At 35.6% G+C, this 18,135-nt stretch overlaps 1 pseudogene across 1 annotated transcript in view; it reads right to left on the bottom strand.

Annotated features, from left to right (window-relative positions):
• LOC103782119 overlaps positions 1 to 17,873 on the bottom strand; it is an 86,776-nt pseudogene extending 68,903 nt beyond the window's left edge. The window contains exons 1-3 of the transcript XR_608216.1: positions 17,708 to 17,873; positions 7,529 to 7,669; positions 337 to 456 (exon numbers count right to left, since the gene is read on the bottom strand). The product of XR_608216.1 is annotated as a neurobeachin-like (transcript). The remainder of the gene's footprint in view (positions 1 to 336; positions 457 to 7,528; positions 7,670 to 17,707) is intronic.
• Between the last annotated feature and the right edge of the window lie 262 nt (positions 17,874 to 18,135).

The following is an 18,135-nucleotide window of genomic DNA, read 5'->3' as shown; positions in this document are numbered from 1 at the left end:
TCCTGCTGTGTTTTATGGAGTGGGCCAAATATTGAGTTAACAGCAGGAAAGAACAATTTATTGGGCTTTTCTCCATCTCCTGATTATCTGATCTAAATTAGATCAGTTAGGTTGTTTTTCTCTAAAACCAAAACACCTTTTGTCCACTCAACTTCAAAGAATCTTTGATTGTTTCTGTTAGAACAATAATCTTTAGTAACATCTACCTTTAATTTAAACTATACCTAGTGTACTGAATATACAGATATGAAATATAAACCCCTCTTTGTCCCTACATAAAATGAAATACCATAAATGAGAATATGCATTTATCAGTTTGTTTAGTATGTGTGTTACCTTCACATCGGAGGTATCTCTTTGGCTGTTCCTCCAAGACCTGGCTACTGAAGAGAAGGTTCGATCTGGGTGGTCAAATTTGCCATCATTTGCATTTAGAAAGAATGTTGTAAAGGGCTCCTGTAGTCAATGAAATGAAGACAGATTAAGAAAATAGAAAAAATAATGCAGCAGTTTTCTAACAAATTCCAAATGACTTTTGCAGATCAAAATCCTTCAGAAAGGCACCTCATAGTTATATCTGTACTGAGATTTTAGTGTATTTATTGGCACTAACACATTTTGCACACACAAATCTTGAGTTCTGGCAGAAAAGGTTATTTTATGTATTCACTCTTCCATAAAACTGATTATCCATCAGTGGCAGACCTATGCAGCTTAGTTCCAGTTCAAAATGGGTGCCTACTTCACTGTAACCATCATAAACACCCTCTGCGTTATTTATATTACCATGCTTTGTTTACTCCTAGTAAGATGGTATGCCATCTACTTCTTCCTCTTCGTCAGAGTCTAATGGGGAATGTTTTAAAAAGTGTCCCTTTCATTAAATTCATACCTAAATTTATATCCTTTCATGTCCTGATAATTCAAGAATTTTGTTAGTCAAAGCAGTTCGTAATCACCAGATCATAATGCTACTTATTACAGTATTATCCACCTTACTATTTGAACTTTATCTTCTATTTCATTTTCTGAAACTTTTGAACAGAGAACTCTGCCATTCATAACAAAACTTTGATGGAATTATGTCATATTATATACATCATGTTTAAATTACACAAGTTTAAAGAGGATTGAAGTAATTAATTTTCCACACCATTTAAGAGCAATTAAAATACACATAAGAAAAGCATGGATGCAAAGGTAGTGAAAGAATCCAAGAAGAGGAGGAAAATATAAGAGGTTATTCAAACTTCCAGAGACCATAGTTTCTCTAATCTTTTCTCTGCATATCTTTGCAATTAATCTTTTCCATCATATACAAGAATTGACAGGATATTTTCTTTTGAAGAAGAGAAAAACTCTGAAGTTCTGTCTTTAAATGAGAAAGCATGAGATCTCTCTCTTATTCTCATTAAGGTATACCAGTAGCTTAAGTAGCTTAAGGGAATTGTTTATATTCAAAGAAAGATTTCTCTTTTTTTATTATTTTATTTTATTTTTTTTTTAGCTAGGGACTGTAACTTAACTTTCACTGTCTGTAGTGTAAATATAGAATCATTTTTATCACAATAATGCATGACATTCTACTCCTAATTGAATGGTGAGTTTTTTGGGTTTTTTTTCCTCATGAAACATAGGTGACTTATTTTAAAATTATACATTCAAAAGAATAGGTAACAATGTAAGAAATATACTTTCATCAGTGCATTTATTCCCATCAGAGAATCTTAACACGTTAAATTAAAAATAATGAAATCAAATACAACATCATCACATTATTTCTTGTTGGAGAACCCTAATCCCCACTGCACAGGTGAATATTGAGTGAATATTGCCTGATAAGTAAGGGTTTAGAATTTGGACAAAATATTAAAATTTAACAGTAGCTCAACTTGGTGAGTAGAATAAAAGTACTGACATACTGAAAGAAAAGAAATTAAGTTTTTATGTGTCTAGGTTTTACAGTGATCCATATAGCAAAAGTGTAAAATATAAGTTAAAATGTGTATGATTCAGACCCAGAGCTAGCAAACAGAAAACAATATAGGCAGTAACTGGATTATATTCTTTTATTCTACAATTCTATTAATATTATAATTTTAATGTTAATTTTATGTAAATTCTTTTAACATTAGAATTATTTTTGTTTTAACAGAATTCCTCCCACCAAATTCTGTATATATTTGCAATAGCAATCTCTGCAAATTTTGCTACTTTTTGAGCTTAGCCATACTGAAAAATTTCATATGTTGTTGATCTGAGCACAAATTATTCGGTCTTCTACTAACACCTATCTATTACATTTTTTCTTTATAAGACATGTGTAATTTGTTGTGAATATCACTGTGGAGCAGACTGTGGGCCACTGCCGAGGTTCTGAAGTCAGAAGCATTTGATGGATTAAAAAAAAAATAAATCAGAAACCAGAAAACCTATAAAATTATAATAAATTATGTAAAAATATTAATCCAGAATTCCATGACAACATTATTTTAAGCATCTGAGACAAATACACAAAAGCAATAAAATTCATAATCAAGGATTAAACTTTTAATAGCTGAGCACTACAGGGTGCCCCATTATGCTATCCTGCTATGACCTGTTGTGCCTATCTTTTTGGATTTTTTAATCCTTTGCAGAAATTCAGAGCTTTCACTTGCTTTATCTCAGACCTCTCACATAATTTTAAGGTAATTTTTATTCTCTGCAAAGTCAAGTGCTTATATTATATAAATACAATTCATATCTGTATTCAATACACTCATTTAAATTCTGTTATTCTATGATACCGATTACTGTCATTTCATGTAAAGGTTTTGTTGCTGTGAAAGCTATAAAGCTGCACAATGTTTTCATTATAACCCCATCTCACTTGTTCCTAATATTCTGAATAAAATTCACGCCTTGTTCACTGCCAACAAGAAGAGAAATTCATGGGGTACTTGATTACAATGAATACAAGCTTGAGCTGTGGGAACAAGGAATTTTTCCATTCAACAGCTCTTCTCTCCCTCCATCCCCTTTTAACAGTGCCTAGTCCTATTTGAATCACTTATGGTGGGAGTAGGGGAGGGAGGAGAAAGGGATGTGTCATTCTAAGACATCTTATGTCAAATGAAAATGTCTTTTCAGCCATTTGTAAGAGGAGAAAAAGAGGATATTTGGGGTTTTGTCAGTGGCATAAGTTTTTTGTCTGATATATCTGTGACGGTTCTGCTTAGCTCTACCAGAAAGGAAACTCAGATACCCTTCTGTTTACAAGGGGATTTCAAATCCTCCCTACTTTTGAATCTCAATAAAAACTGTTTGGTTTTTTTTAGAATGAGACATGACTCATAATAAATCCTGAATTTCTTCTACTTCATAAAGGTACTAAGCCATTGTAACAAACTGGAAACCAATTGTTCTCTACAATCTTCCTGACTACCACATTAGAGATTTAGGCTCTCTAACACTGGTCTCTGTTTCAGTGAAGATGTAACCGATTCACACGAACATAACTTCTTCAACAGCAACTACTGAGATCATCCAATTGCACCATAACTCTGTCCTCTTTCACCTAAAAATCTGAAAACAATGCTCATATTCACTTTCTACATGATTCAAGCCAGAATTAATTCTTCTGTCTACTTTTCAGACTGACTTTCCAGTCACTGGAGTGTATAGCATTCTGATGTAGCATTCTTGGTTTAAACTACTCTGCCTTTTGCAACATAAATATTTACTGGTCCAGATGGAAAGTACATGAAAAAAATTACACTTGCACCAGGTGGTAAGGTCACCTAGCTATAAACAATGAATACTTAATTTCATTTATACAAAAATGAAATTATGTCAACAGAGCAGTGAATCCTTTTCCAGAGTAACTTTTATTCTGTTTGCTGGGGCAAACTCGTGGGTTATGTTGGCTCCTACAGAATAAGTAGGTTTTAGACCTAAAGAAGTGTGATGTGCAAAAATATTTAACCATGATTTGATTTCAGCAACACCTCAAAGGAGGGGAAGGTAATATTACATAAATCCTGGTGTTTCTCTGTTATTCTTCATGATCATTATTAACCTGACTGAACAATATGGTAGACTTCCACACTCATTAGCTACCTCTGTAATGTAGCTATCTAATCTTTAATTTACTCCTCAATTTAGAAAGAAAGCTGATCACTTTCAAGAACCAATTGGTTCTGGATATAAACCTAACATTTCTGGAGATCATGCAAGATTCATTTATAATTAGAAAATTAAATATTTCTAGCCTGTGGGTCAGTTCATTTCTTATGAAACTAGTTAGAGGATTGATTCTTGAATTTTCAGAACTCTAGCATGATGTAGTGTTCTGAAATCTACAATGGATTAGTTCAAATAAACATGTATGGGTAAATTATGAGTTATAATTTCAATTCCAATAGGAATGTGGGCATGCACATATGTGTGGGGAAGGGGCTCTACAGAAAGAGGGTGTAGGCATTATCTCGGTTTGTGAGAGTTTCAGGGTCAGCTCCGTAACCCTCAAAAATGAGCATAACCAATCTGATATCAGCCTGGTGAGGCTGAACCATTGCTTATTCTGAAACTGCCTTCAGTTTTCTCCTAGCATTCTTACAGAAAAGAATTGGAGCATACCTAGACTTGTACAGCTAGCTCAGAGGAAATACAATACAATTTGCAGATGCACTAATAGCTCGTAGCTTCAGTAAGGATTACACCCTATTTTATTAAGCACAATGAAAGGCAGAAGAAGAACAAAAGTTAATATTAAAATGATTATGTAATTATCAGTAGCTTCAATACATTATATACTAATCCACCGTTGTGTTTCTGAAAACCTTATGAAATAGGTCACTTTTAAAGATGGATTTTTACTGGACACTCTTAGTACACAACAGAACTCAAGAGAAAACTGTACTACCAGTGAAAACTTTATTAATGACAAAATGGAGGCAAAGATTGGTGACATAAAAATGTATTAAAAAGGGCAAAACTGAGGCTAAGGCATTAAGTGTCTTTTATAAAAGTAGCCTGATTTGTCAGATAAAGGAAAGCAACAGAGGGAAATATAAATCAGTAGGGAGCAGATTACCACATAACTGACTCAGAAATATGATATTACAAGCAATGTTTTGAAAGAGAACTGACAGGAACCAGATTGCATCTGTCAAAGCCAAAAAGCAAGATTCAAAAAAATTTTTTAGGTTTTGTGGCAGTTACAGAACTCTCTATATACACACTTCGGGGTGGCCAAAACTTCCTCTCCTAGTGCAACTTCTGTTTCCTCCAGTATAAAGGTCTAGGCATGTAGTTTCTCCCTCCGGATCCCCATTGCTCAGTGCTGTTTTGTTCTGCTTCTGTCTAAGCTGTCTCATTCCCATTGTACTTTCTGTCATAGCTATTGGGTCGTTTGCTTGCTTGCTCAGTTGTTTTCTCTTAATTTCTCTCTCTTTTCATTCTTTTTTTCTGTTAGTCTTTGGTCTGCAGAGTCTTCTCCCATGATTTTTCTTTCTAACTCTCTCACTCTGTTGTGACTTTCTACCAAAAGCTCTACTGTAACATACCTTTTCCCATGAATCTTCTTCAGTCTCTTAAAACACTGAAAGTATTTTTCTGTCTGAATCTCTACATCTCTTATTGCCACCTCTTCCTGGACTAGACTGTAATTTACATTTTCTACAATCTTCCTATGCAGTCGTCTTCACAAACTCATACTAAAACACTAGCCAAAAAAATTCATGAGCAAGAAATCCTACTTTAACTTCCAGAAATCTGACTTAGCCTTATCTACCAATTTCACTGGCATAATCATCTCCCTTAGAATTTTTCATTCTTTATTTTGTAGCCAAAAATGTCTCTCTCAGGAACAGTATGACTTTATAATCCCCATATAAACTTTTCCTATGTCTATACACACTTATTTTCAAATCTTTATTTTGGGTTTCTGTATGCAGCCTTATCCAATCTCATCACCTTATTTCCTTTTTCCCTTCTCTGAGCTTTAAACTTTCCCCACGCCTGTCTCCCTCTCACTTCTGTTGTCTCGTCCCACTAGTGATTGCTTTTTTTTCCTGGTCACTTCTATTTAAATAATTTCCTTAAATATTTTCTTTTCTTCTTTCTATTCTCACATATATTATTTGCTGTTACAAACACGTTGGGTCTATACTGCAACGCCACCAAAGCAGAGACCTTGTTCTCTCAGTCTTTTAGGGCAGAAGAGAGCAAGAACACCTACAGTATGACATAAACAACAGCAGTAAAAGTGACACAGCATTAGCCTAATACAGGAAATGAATGCTCCTTGGTGTGTTGTACATTCAGGCTGTAAGCAGACTTCCAGACCTAAGAATTTGCTGGCTAGCAAGCGGGGATCTTTTGCTGAATAGCAGCCAAAATTAATAGACAAACATGCAAATAAAAACACTGGTTTTAATATACTTTGATGCAAAAAATAAAAGAAACACATGTGAACCATAAAATTTATTCACAGTACAAGACTGATTTAGCAACATTTAAAAGGAGTACAGTGATCACCCCACACAGGAGTGTAATCAATGTTTAGTTTCCCACAGTATAAGAAGAAATATATCCTGAACTCAGAAACACATGAATTCTTCCCTTCTGAGCAGAAAAACAGGACATGTGCAAGGGAAGCTCAGATGAGTGAAAATTCATGTGTCAAGTTTGTGTAGCTCTGCTTTGCTTGATTATGTGCAAAACTTGCTTAGAATACACCTCACACAACAGGTTTTTATTGACAAGCTGCAGTTCAAGTTCAGTAATTACATAGTGGCTCAATTTTACATTAATCCAAGTTTCTCTGTGAAACCTTAAGTTTCTCATCAACACTCCTTTTACTGTAATTCATTATGCTAACACATAAACTGAATTCAGATTCATTCTATCTTTGAAGTGTGGCCCCCTTCCCTGGATCTGATTTTGATGGGATTGAAGCATGAGGTTTCCAGAACTGAAATAGCAGTTTGAAGTTAGAATCTATACTTTCACATTTCTGAAAGCTGCAAGTTATTAATTCATTGAGAAGCATAGTTCATTTGCATAAAAAATTACTCCATACTGCTTTAATATAAAACTGGTTCTACAATTCCCCTCTCAATTTGACACAGCTTCACCTGGTTTTTACAAAAGTTTTTTTCTTTAATGTTTTATATATCTGTCTCTAAGTGAAAATAATAAATGAATATATGAGTAGCATCAGCCTTCTCTATTTTTTAGAGACTTGTTTTTAGACAGATTTAGTTTTAGATGATTTTCCTCATCACATACGTCCTTATACCACTACAGTTCTGCCTCTCTAGATATTTGAGATTGTTTGGGTAGGAAGGATCCCCTGATCTCCTGATCCCCTGTAAATGAGTATGCACAGTATAACTAGAGAACTTCTGAGAATTTAAGGCAGGGAAGAACAAGATTTTGATAGAACGGTACTTTGATTAAAAAAAAAAATAATAGTGGTCAGTGACAAAAGAGATGCTGTAGCTAAAAATATTCATGAAAATCAGAATGCAGAAATACTTACAATACGAACAAGCCATGCCAATGTAGAAGTAGATGTAGAGTAGTGGGTGTTGTAATGATAAGGTGGAGTCTGATCATCTTCCCATGTCTCATACCTTTCTGCATAGAAGACTGCTCTCTTTGGGTTCAAAGCACCAATAGGCTGCAAAGGGATAAGAAGCCAAACATATTAGTAGCTGAAGAGCAGTATATCTGATATGTCATAGGCTAATACTGCATCATGCTTCAACACATAGGAGACACTGCAACCAAAACCATTCCACGCCGTAGTGATCTCTAGTGATTGCTGTAATCTTAGAATTTCTTCCCAAACACCTTGTATACTAAAAGTCTTATGACTTTCCTTATTTTAATTGACAAATTTAAGTCATCCACATCTGCAAACTTTCAAGACCTCCTTGAAGTATGAGTTGTTTCCCAATTAATTCGGTAACATTGTTCTGGAAACAAGTTTCTAAAACTGCATTTAAAATGCATTGAGGCCAAACTAATATTTCTGTTGCTGTCATTCACCATAATCACACAGCTAATGAAAACTGACTTTTGCTCACACAGGATACTTTGTAATGCACAGTTCATGATGAAAAGATCTCACGCGGAACTGCTGATGGTGTCTGGTGATCCTAAGCAGGAATACTTAAAAAACATGCATAGTCCTGCAGGACTGCATGTACCTTCTGACTGAACAAAGCCACATTTTACTGAGCAAACCAAACAAGCTTTGTAATTAAAACCAATCGAATTTGGAAATTATTCACAAATTCAAAGTCCATTCTAAGCATATTTTAAGAGATAATCTATACAGATTAGGTAAAAAAAAAAATAAATGTTAGGCAGTAGTAGGAGCTGTTGGTTCTGACATATCTACTTAGGGGATACATGCTTTTCTTTTTTTTTTTACCCACTTTATCCCAGGATTTTTTTTTGCAAAATGTATTTTTTATTGTCTGATACAAAAGTCACTGAGATAATGGCAATAAAACATAAAGTAACTAAAATGTGGAAAAAAATATATAAGTGATCTTAAATCTGTTTTTTTAGATGAGATAGTAGTAGTGTATTTATTACCTATCTGCAAAGAATCCTCAGATTTTAGCTTTTGCAGTAAAATGAACTAAACATGGAGAACACACCTCCACATCAAATAATTGTAAAACTTGTTATAATTTTAAATGATTGTTTGATAACATTGATTATTCATAAAAAAATTAAGACTGAGGATTTATATTTTTAAGGGAATTACAACTTGAAAAACAAACATATACTCAAGGACCTTGCCCCATTTCAAAATGCTAACAGGTATTTTCACATTTCATTCCACTGCACAATTTTTCTACCAAGATAAAATACAAAGTAATTTGGAATGGAAATGTCAGTACACAGTCAAATCAGTGTGTTTCACTACACTACACTACAGTACAGTACACTACACCACAGGAACTGAACAATTTTAAAGCTACATGTATTTTATTCCTTCAGTGCTGCTATGTTTTTTGTGATGGCTGTTAAAAAGACTGACATAGAGCATGATGTTTTCCAATTTCATATATTAAAACTTGTTTTTAAATAGCAGTTTGATGAACGCTTACATTTTAAAACATTATGATTTCAGCATTTTTCACATGAAACACTCTGGATGCTGTGCCATGGAGATGTTAATAGCTTTCTCATATGTGTAAAATGTATGAGTAATCCCTACGGATCAGTGTTATCTGGTGCAGATTGCACTGCAAGACCTCACAAAACATTCTTCAAAAAGAAGTATGAGCCATTCACTAACACTTTCCAGGCTTGCTTCCCAGCTACTGAAAAAAATAAGAAAATATTTGCATTTTTGTTCTACTTGGTCGTTTTACTCATCCTGCAACTGTCAGGAAATACACTGGCATTATTATAACCTATAAATTGCCAATATATAGAAGCATTTCTTCAACCACTTCCTTGAAAGAGTAACTTATTAAAAGATACTGTTTTCCTATCACACTGACAAACTGTGAAGCTATATTAGATTCTATCAAGGCTCTGGGTTGCTTTGGGGACTGCATGGGACCTGCTGATCCCACCCTCATTAAGGTACTGTGCATCCACTTCTCTGGCAGAATCAACCCCAGTCCCCAACTGCATGTTTCACAAGCTAAAGCAGTAATTCACACCCTAGTCTGTCAACAGGAAATGTTCTCCCCTTCTGAGAAGGAAACACAAAATGGCAGACAAACTGGTGAGATTGTGTTTTGTAATGGAAAAACAGCCTGAGAACATCTCTCCTCTCCACTGTGAAGGTACATTTTACTATACACTGCAGTGACTTCTGAGGCAATAGAATACAGGAGCATCATCTGTCACAATATTATAGTACATGCATGTCTGAAGACACAGTAGAGAAGGGATATGGTGATTAATGCAAGACTGAAAATCAGAACCCCAGGCCTTTCAAAATATATTTGAAGCTGATCAGATGTCTTGCATCAAATAAACTGTGTTTTCGTTCTTCATCATTAATTGATTAAAGTCACAAGAACTGTGACGCATAACTGGTGCTCAAAAATAATGGCAAGGTATTTTGTTTTATAGAAGAGAAAAAATTTAATGATAGTTTAACCCATAGCTTTAAGTAAATCTTAAAATATATATATTTGTGGTTGCATTTAATGAAAAAGAACTTGACAATAAATTTCCAAAGTCATGTAAGACACTACTGCAAACACACCATCATGCTTTCTGGCTTCTTCAGGAAGAAGTGTTATTCCAATTTAAAAGACAAAAGCTACAAGGTTGTAATATGATGCATTCCCATTTTCAAGTAAAGATTGCCTGCACAAGTAGCTAAAATAATCTACTTTGAGAAGACGTGTTCAATTTATTAAATGGTAAACCTAAAAAGCTGTATTCTGAAGATTACCTTCATCCTCATCAATATTCTTTTCAGAGTCAGAATCCATTTTTCTTTCAATTACTTTAAGATTGATTTGAAGAAAAAAGCCGAAATGCACAAAATATCTGTTGAATAAAATGGACTCTCTAAGTGAAATATCATGAGAGTCATCTCTCGTCTCCCATGGTATGGAAATTGTCATGTGAAAATCTCTGGGAAGAATCTTTTCTGGGAATTGCTCTTCCTTGCCCCAGAGAGAAGGGAAGAAAGAAACATGGGGGTGAGGTAGAGCTTGTCTCCTGGAAGAAAGTCTCACCTTGACATCTTGGGACAGATCCTGGATTGGATGAACTAGTGGTCTGGATGGTAGCCTGCCATTCAGGAGATACAGGTTCATTTTTGTCATTCCACAAAGGTTTCTAGTGTTTCCAGATAAACTGGAGTGGAATGATTGAATTTGGATGGGAATGTATAAGGAGTGTGATGTGCTATAGTGGACATGCCTGTCTGCCATGGTGGCATGCTCTTATAGGCATTGGTGCCACAGAGCCAGACTCAGATGGGGTTTAGATGGGGCCACCAGCTTTGGGAAAAAATATTATCTGCTTAATATTTCTTACATCATTAATAAGCTTCATTTTCATTGCCAGGACAACCAAATTTCACTAGTCAACTATGGCTTAGTTGAATCAGAAAGGTGGTGTCAGTCTCTTCTGCCAAGTAACAAGTGATGGGATGAGAGGAAATAGCCTCAAGCTGTGCCAGAGGAGGTTTAGATTGGATATTAGGAAAAATCTCTTCACTGAAGGGATTGTGAAGCATTGGAACAGGCTGCCCTGGGAGGTGGTTGAGTCACCATCCCTGGAGGTAAAGATGTGTAGACAGGGTGCTTAGTGATATGGTTTAGGGGTAGACTTGACAGTGCTCAGTTTTTGGCTGAATTTGATGATCTTAAACGGTCTTTTCCAACCTAAAGGATTCTGTGATACTGTGAAAGTTTAGGTATGACTATAGCTTGCAATACAAAGGTGTGCTAGAAATCCCTGAGCTAGCTCTGGAGGCGTTGGCATGCAAACATGGCACCATTTCTGCAGAGATGACAACTGGAATCTCAGAAGTAGTGCAGCTGTCCCACTGCAGCACTGCACAGGGAGGAGAGCTGGGAGATGCCCACGTTCATACAACTCTGCAGCTTCTGGTTTAGTGTCCCATCAGCTATCTCAGGCCTGTGGCGAAGAAATAGGAGGAACATCTGATCACCCTTTACTCCTTTTCTGTGCAGCACTGGAGACCCCTATGTGATCCACTTCTCTGCATGTTGACAAAAATGACTTAAATCTTCTCAGTTTACAAAACCATACACTTAAAATGCTAATGAAAAGGGTTCAAATCTCTCATTTTTTAATTGTGTAATTTAAAAACTTGTTGATTAGCTGCAAATAAATCATCTTGTGTGTGCTAAACAGCAGGCATTTTCTAAAAGTGAAAACATCCATAAACAAAATAGCATGGAGCAAATTCAGAGAGGTCTGCCCCAGCTTCCCTAATGCTTTTTGAATGTCCATGTGGCCAAATGCTGTTACCCAAAGAAATGACAGCAGTTCATCCTCCAGTGAAGACATGCATTTTCTGTAAAGACTTTAAATCTCAGTTGTACAAACTAGCAGCTAACCCAGCATTACTCTGATGGGGCATGTGCACTGCTAGATGACAAGGTCTGTAGTAATGGTAGTTTCTCACACTTCTTTAGAAATGTGTAGGGTATATGGAGTTTTGGTCATTTTTTCACAGTGTTACAGTGCCATTCTTGATCCAGAAAGTTAACGACTATGGTTTTAATCTCACCATGACTATCAAACAGAGATAAATTTTATTTATTGATTAATCCCTGTATCTTCAGATAATGGGGAAAAAATATTTTACTTCCCTTTCAGTGAGATATTACTGCTGGGTAAACTACTTGAAATTACTTGTGCAAACAATACAAAGGCAAAGCTCAAGCCACGTATTATGTCTTAGCCCAGCACCTTGACCATAAATCTAGTACAGAAATTAAACTTGAGTCAAATGTTTTATAAAATGCTTTTTCCAAACACACCTTTTGTCTTTCTATTTAAAAAAGTCTTCTGTAAGGACTAACATCACATACTATTTACTTCCCATAAAATGGTTTCATAAGATATTCTTCATTCCAACTAAGCAAAACAACTCATTCTATGACCATGCCTATTCATCCACTTCACTTCTAAAGTACTAAATGTTGCTGTTTATTTTATGCTGCTTCTTCTATTTTAAAATAAGGTAAGTATTTACTTTAATGTTAAAACCACACTTCTGTTCATGTCATTCTTTTTTATCTGGCTAATCTCTTTAGACATCTGGCCTTTGAACCAGTGTATTGTCAATACAGCTAGTGTTTATATCCCATGGACATGTTATGTTAGTTCATGTAATATTTACTGTTTTCCCAGCTATCTTCATAGAACTGCATTCTGTCATGAGAGCAGGACCAAATGTAGCATCCTATTTATCCAGCCACTGAAATATTCTCCTTATTTTGACTCTAATTCATTCAGCAACTACCTTATTTGTTTATCTCTTTTTTTTTTGTAACTTACTGCACAAAACTGTAGCTTGGTACAAAAGAAATCTTGAGCATAGCTTTATTTGGCTCTGGCTGAATACAGGCTGTGCTTTTCCTGGCTGCTTGCTTTTTTATTAGAACAAAACCAAAAATCAACCTTTAAGGAGGACACCTTAGGATGGTACCTGAAGGTTTAAAATATATTCTATTTTTATCCAAATTTGTAAACAGTTTTTCTTCAGCATACAAATATCAACACTGTCAAATATAAGAGTTCGGGCAGATTCAAAGTACCAGAGTTTCACTCAGCAAATGAACTTTTTATTTATGGAAAAAAAAATGTTTAACTGTGTGGCTTAAACCCAATGAGAATCAAACTCACTGTTCTTCTGATGGTAAAGCTGCATGTGGTAAAGAGAGAAGTTCAAGTTACAGAAACTGATTTCATTTTTCCAGTAAGAGTGACTTCTGATAAGGCCATAAACTCCATTCCACAGCATACACATTTTTGGAAGTATTAAGTGTGGCTTGCCTTGAAATATTCACACTTCAATGTGTTCATTTGCATTATTACATTTAGAAGCCTTGGGGCTTTATCACTTCCTTTTCTTGAAATGGCACAGTAATAAGGAAAAGTGGTTATGCTTATCACCACCCGTCAGTCAAACACCTTCTATATTAACAAAATATCATTTTTTCCACTCAATGAATGGGCGTGTGATGTTTCATACACGTGTCAATATTAGTATTACTTTGCCTGGTGAAGAAATCATTTTATTTAACAGGATGTATGACTGGAAGTAAATGAGGAGGAATTCCCATTTACACTTTAATAAGCAGGGACAGTGCAGCACGTCAAACCCATGCATTCACTGTAATTAAGGGGTAAAAGTCATACATTTTTTCACAAACAAAATATACCACATTTTAAGTGTGTTGAAACCCAAAAAAACTCAATGCACAGTGAGGGCTGCATACATGTTTCCTATACTAATGTTTAGTAGCATAGGTATTCTTCCAAAGGAAATCTCAGTAAAGAAGAAAATAAGCAGATCACCTGGTGTTTTGATAGTGAAAAGATAATCTATGTATCTATGACAGCCTCTTTCATTAGCTTTTCATCCTGTCAAACAATAAATATAACCTTTAACCTTGTATATGTAATGAATAAAACTTGAGCCTACACTGTCTAATCAAATGAGAGGTCCAATATATCCTATTGCTACAGCACCTTCCATGCCCATGGGCCCTAGTTTTAAATCTCAAATTACATGTAAAAGGGAAAAAAAAAAAAGCTTTGATAAGGGAATCTCCAAACACTTCAAAGAAAAAGGGCAAAGGAATTTTCAGACTAATATTTAAATACAGCAGTTCTGAAAGTACAACCAACATCTAGATGTAAAAGTCCCACAGTAAGAAGTGCTACATAAAAACAGACTAAAATTGAATGGAAGGAAAGGACAAGTTACATGTTCAAGACAGCTTTGCAGAAGTGTAAATATTTAAGTTTGAGCTAAATGCACAAGGGATATGTTTTACCCTGTCACTGACAACACAAGCAAGCCAAACACATCTAATTTCATCTCCACAAAACATACGAATTGCATTTGTTGTGCGTGTTCACTTAGGTGTTGTGATATTGGAAAGGTGGCATGTCATATTTTATACAGAAAGCTTAGGTATCAAAGGTTAAAAAATTACAAAAGAAGCACTGTCAGTTATCATAATTGCCACTAGAGTTTTGTATGAACTTTGCGCTAAAATACACAGATTTATTATTTTTTAAAAGTTTAGATATAGTGTCTATATTTTAGTACTAAAACTATTGTAAAGAAACAAAACAAAGCATGATTGGTGTTTTTTCATTTAATTGCTTTTGTGGGCTTTTACCACATATGTAATAGTGTTAGAATTCTAAAATAGTTTTAAAAATTTGTTTGAGGTGTATTAATTACTAAATATTAAGGACTGAGGCTTTGTGAAACCTTAGAAGAGCAAACATGCAGGAAGACAGAAGGTCAGGAACTGGCAAAGAGATTTTATCCATCAACAGCTTAGCTGGAGGTTGTGATTTGCCATCAAATCTGCAGGAACATTTCTGCCTTGCAGGGTGAAATCTGACAGAAGGAAGTGGCTCCTCATGGAAGGGACACTGTGTGTGACTGTCCCAGAGCTCTGGCTGAGCCTTGATAGCACACCCTGGTCCAGTAATGTGCACAATAAATCACTAAATCCTGCTTTTAAGCACTAGCTTACTCAGGATTTTCACTCCCCTAACCAGGAAAGAAGGGCCTTACTTACATATACAAGACAGTATCAGAAATGAAAACAGAATTGCCTCGGAAATACTTCAGATACATTCTGATTTTGAAGATTTTTACTGATAATGCACAAATTGAAACAGGATGCAAGTAATGCATACCAGCTCAAGTGCACAAAATAAGACATTTTACATTAACTGGCCACTGCCTTTTAAAAAAAAAAAAAAAAATCCTGAATCTATTTTTCCTTTTAATATAATGGTGAAATGAAACCTATCAGATATTATTATAACGAAAACTGGAAAAATTTGACAATTACACCTCTTTTATCCTCAGGGATCCCACAACATTTTACAGATTGCATGTGTTTCCTCACACATCCATGGGTAAATGAAGCCCAGATATTGGCAGACTGCTCTCCTTAACTAGTCTGCGTAGGCTTTTTTTTAGTGGTCAAAACCCCTAGCTTTTCCAGAGGAAACCACTGGTAGCTTTTGAATAAGAAAATACAGCAATCAACTTGGGCAAAAAAAAGGTCCTAGGGCAAAATACTGATGTGTGCAATGCATGGATTCTTGAAGAAACATAATAACCAGGGAATTGGTTTTACATTTCCTTTCAAGGGAGAGCACTACTACGAGTGCAGTGATACTTAATAAGCTGTACAAGCACTAATTCCATAATGAGCCTTGACTAACTCATGGGGAAAAGCTATCTATTCAACTATCATGATACCTCCTGTAGCAACTACATACTTTACTAGGCTGTCATAAAAATTTTGATTCAACCCAAACTAAGTACCTAATGAAGGACTGGTGGGATGCTGCCTCATCCTGTTGCACTTCACCACACTCCGTGCTATGAGTACCAGAAAGAAGTGCAAGCATCTTAATGAAGGTTTATCACTATAAACAATTCCAAACCAGACATATTTTTATACATGCTAAGGAACAAGCCAGTGTAAGACAATCACTGGTCTTTCTTTAACTCATATCTGCAGATTTTCTTTCATTGTTCCTGGCACAGATTTCAATAGTGTTACAGAACCAAAAAACACATTTATGAAGCATGCCTATAATATTGTGGAAAGCAGGTAGTTTTACATAATGTAAGTAGAATTTCAACTAATTTGCTTACATTTGAGGCATACTGTAAATGTAGTTTAATTTCCTTTTTTTAATTATTTATTCATTTATATAAGAAAAAAGGGAGAGGAAACTTAGGTCTGCTAAGCATGCTTCTCTACTAAGCAATCAAGTCCTACTCAAATTATTTTGGAAGTCTCACAAAAGCAGGCTTCCAGGAAAGGCTGCAATGTGTGTGGAGGTACTGTAAGCATACTCTTTCCAGTAGTGATACAAGACTGTGAGATACCCAGGGTGAGATCTCTCCATTGATGCCCAGGATGTGTGTTTGCAGGAAAAGGAGGAAAGAAAAGCAGACTTAAAGGGCAGAAGCCACAGAAACTCTCATCCCTCACCAGCAGCAGACAGGAAAGCAAGGGTTGCTGAACAGGCCTTGGGGGTCACTTTCTCCTCTCCAGCCTCATCCTGAAGTCAGCAAACAACAGCCTCCTGTGGCTTTGAGCCTCACTCAACTTGTATGAACAAATTCTCCCTAGTGGCTGAGGAACTGTGGCAAGGATGCAGGAAAGCTGTCATTGTCAGACAACAGAAACCTCAAGCTGGGGATGTTGCAAGGCTACCCACCTTCACTGATAAGTACGTACACACACTTTCATGGTTGATAGGAACCAGAAAAGATACTTCCTACAACTCAAACACTGGGATTTATTTGTGTTTATTCTAGTTAGCCCCTCCACATGCTTCTGCTATGCTTGGCCAGGACACACCTTCTCTCCAGGCTGTTGACACAAGTACTGGAGCTGGGTATAGATAGCAGTTTGCTGCTATTAGAGAAACAAATACTAGGAACTGTATTATTATAAAGCACTAGCTGCCCAAGTCTGATTGAAGGACAAAACCCATATAGGTGTTTAAATATATAAATATTAATATAATTAATAATAATAGGGACTGGATACTCCAGAGTTTAAAATACAAAATACTTGTTTACTATATAATTATTAAACCAAGAAGAGGTGCTGCTATTGTATTACTCTTCTAGTCACTGCAAAATAAAGTGAAAAATTAGTCCAAGCTTTTTATTTCCAAAGGATCAGACTTCATAAACTAAGGGAGATAATTAGTGAGATCAAGTGGTCTGATTCACTCATGATCCACAAGTCAGAAGGTACAGAGGAGTTGCAAGCTTGGAACTAGATCAGTCAAGGACACAGAAGCAGCATAAAGTAGAGATTCAGTATAAAATGATCTTGAAATAGAAAATTCTGTTTTAGACTTCTCTGACTTGTAAGATAAAGACTTAACCCAACTATAAATATAACCCAAAATTTCTTCCTGAAAGGGCTGGCTGGCTTTCTTCAGTAGAATTGAAGCATACCTTTGAAAGATCTCTGAAGTTGCCTGGAAGGGTCAGGTCTAACTCTTCAGATTCATAGTTTGTTAAAACCCATGGAAATACAGGGTATTGGTTGAGATCATTGTACGTTCGTCCTATTAAGAAAGAAAGAGTTTTAAGAATTAGGAAATAGTGTCCACTTCTCCATCTGAAAAACAATATAGCTGTTACTTTTGTTGCATCACATGTTCCCAGTTCCCAGCACTTAACAGAATCAGGTATAAATCTTCCAGACAAAAGTAGCCATTTAGATGACTTTAACTTGAATTGCAGGTCAATGCGGGAGTCAGTATAACACAAAGAGCACAGTATCTTTCAAAATCAGCTAAAACACACCATATGTCAATAAACATTTTCTTTCTTATTTCCATGAAGCTATTTTCATAGCACGAATGATGAAATTTAAGCCT

Source organism: Merops nubicus, unplaced genomic scaffold, assembly GCF_000691845.1.
Source record: "Merops nubicus isolate BGI_N331 unplaced genomic scaffold, ASM69184v1 scaffold9621, whole genome shotgun sequence".
Taxonomy (NCBI): domain Eukaryota; kingdom Metazoa; phylum Chordata; class Aves; order Coraciiformes; family Meropidae; genus Merops; species Merops nubicus.
This window is presented reverse-complemented; position numbering and strand designations above follow the sequence as displayed.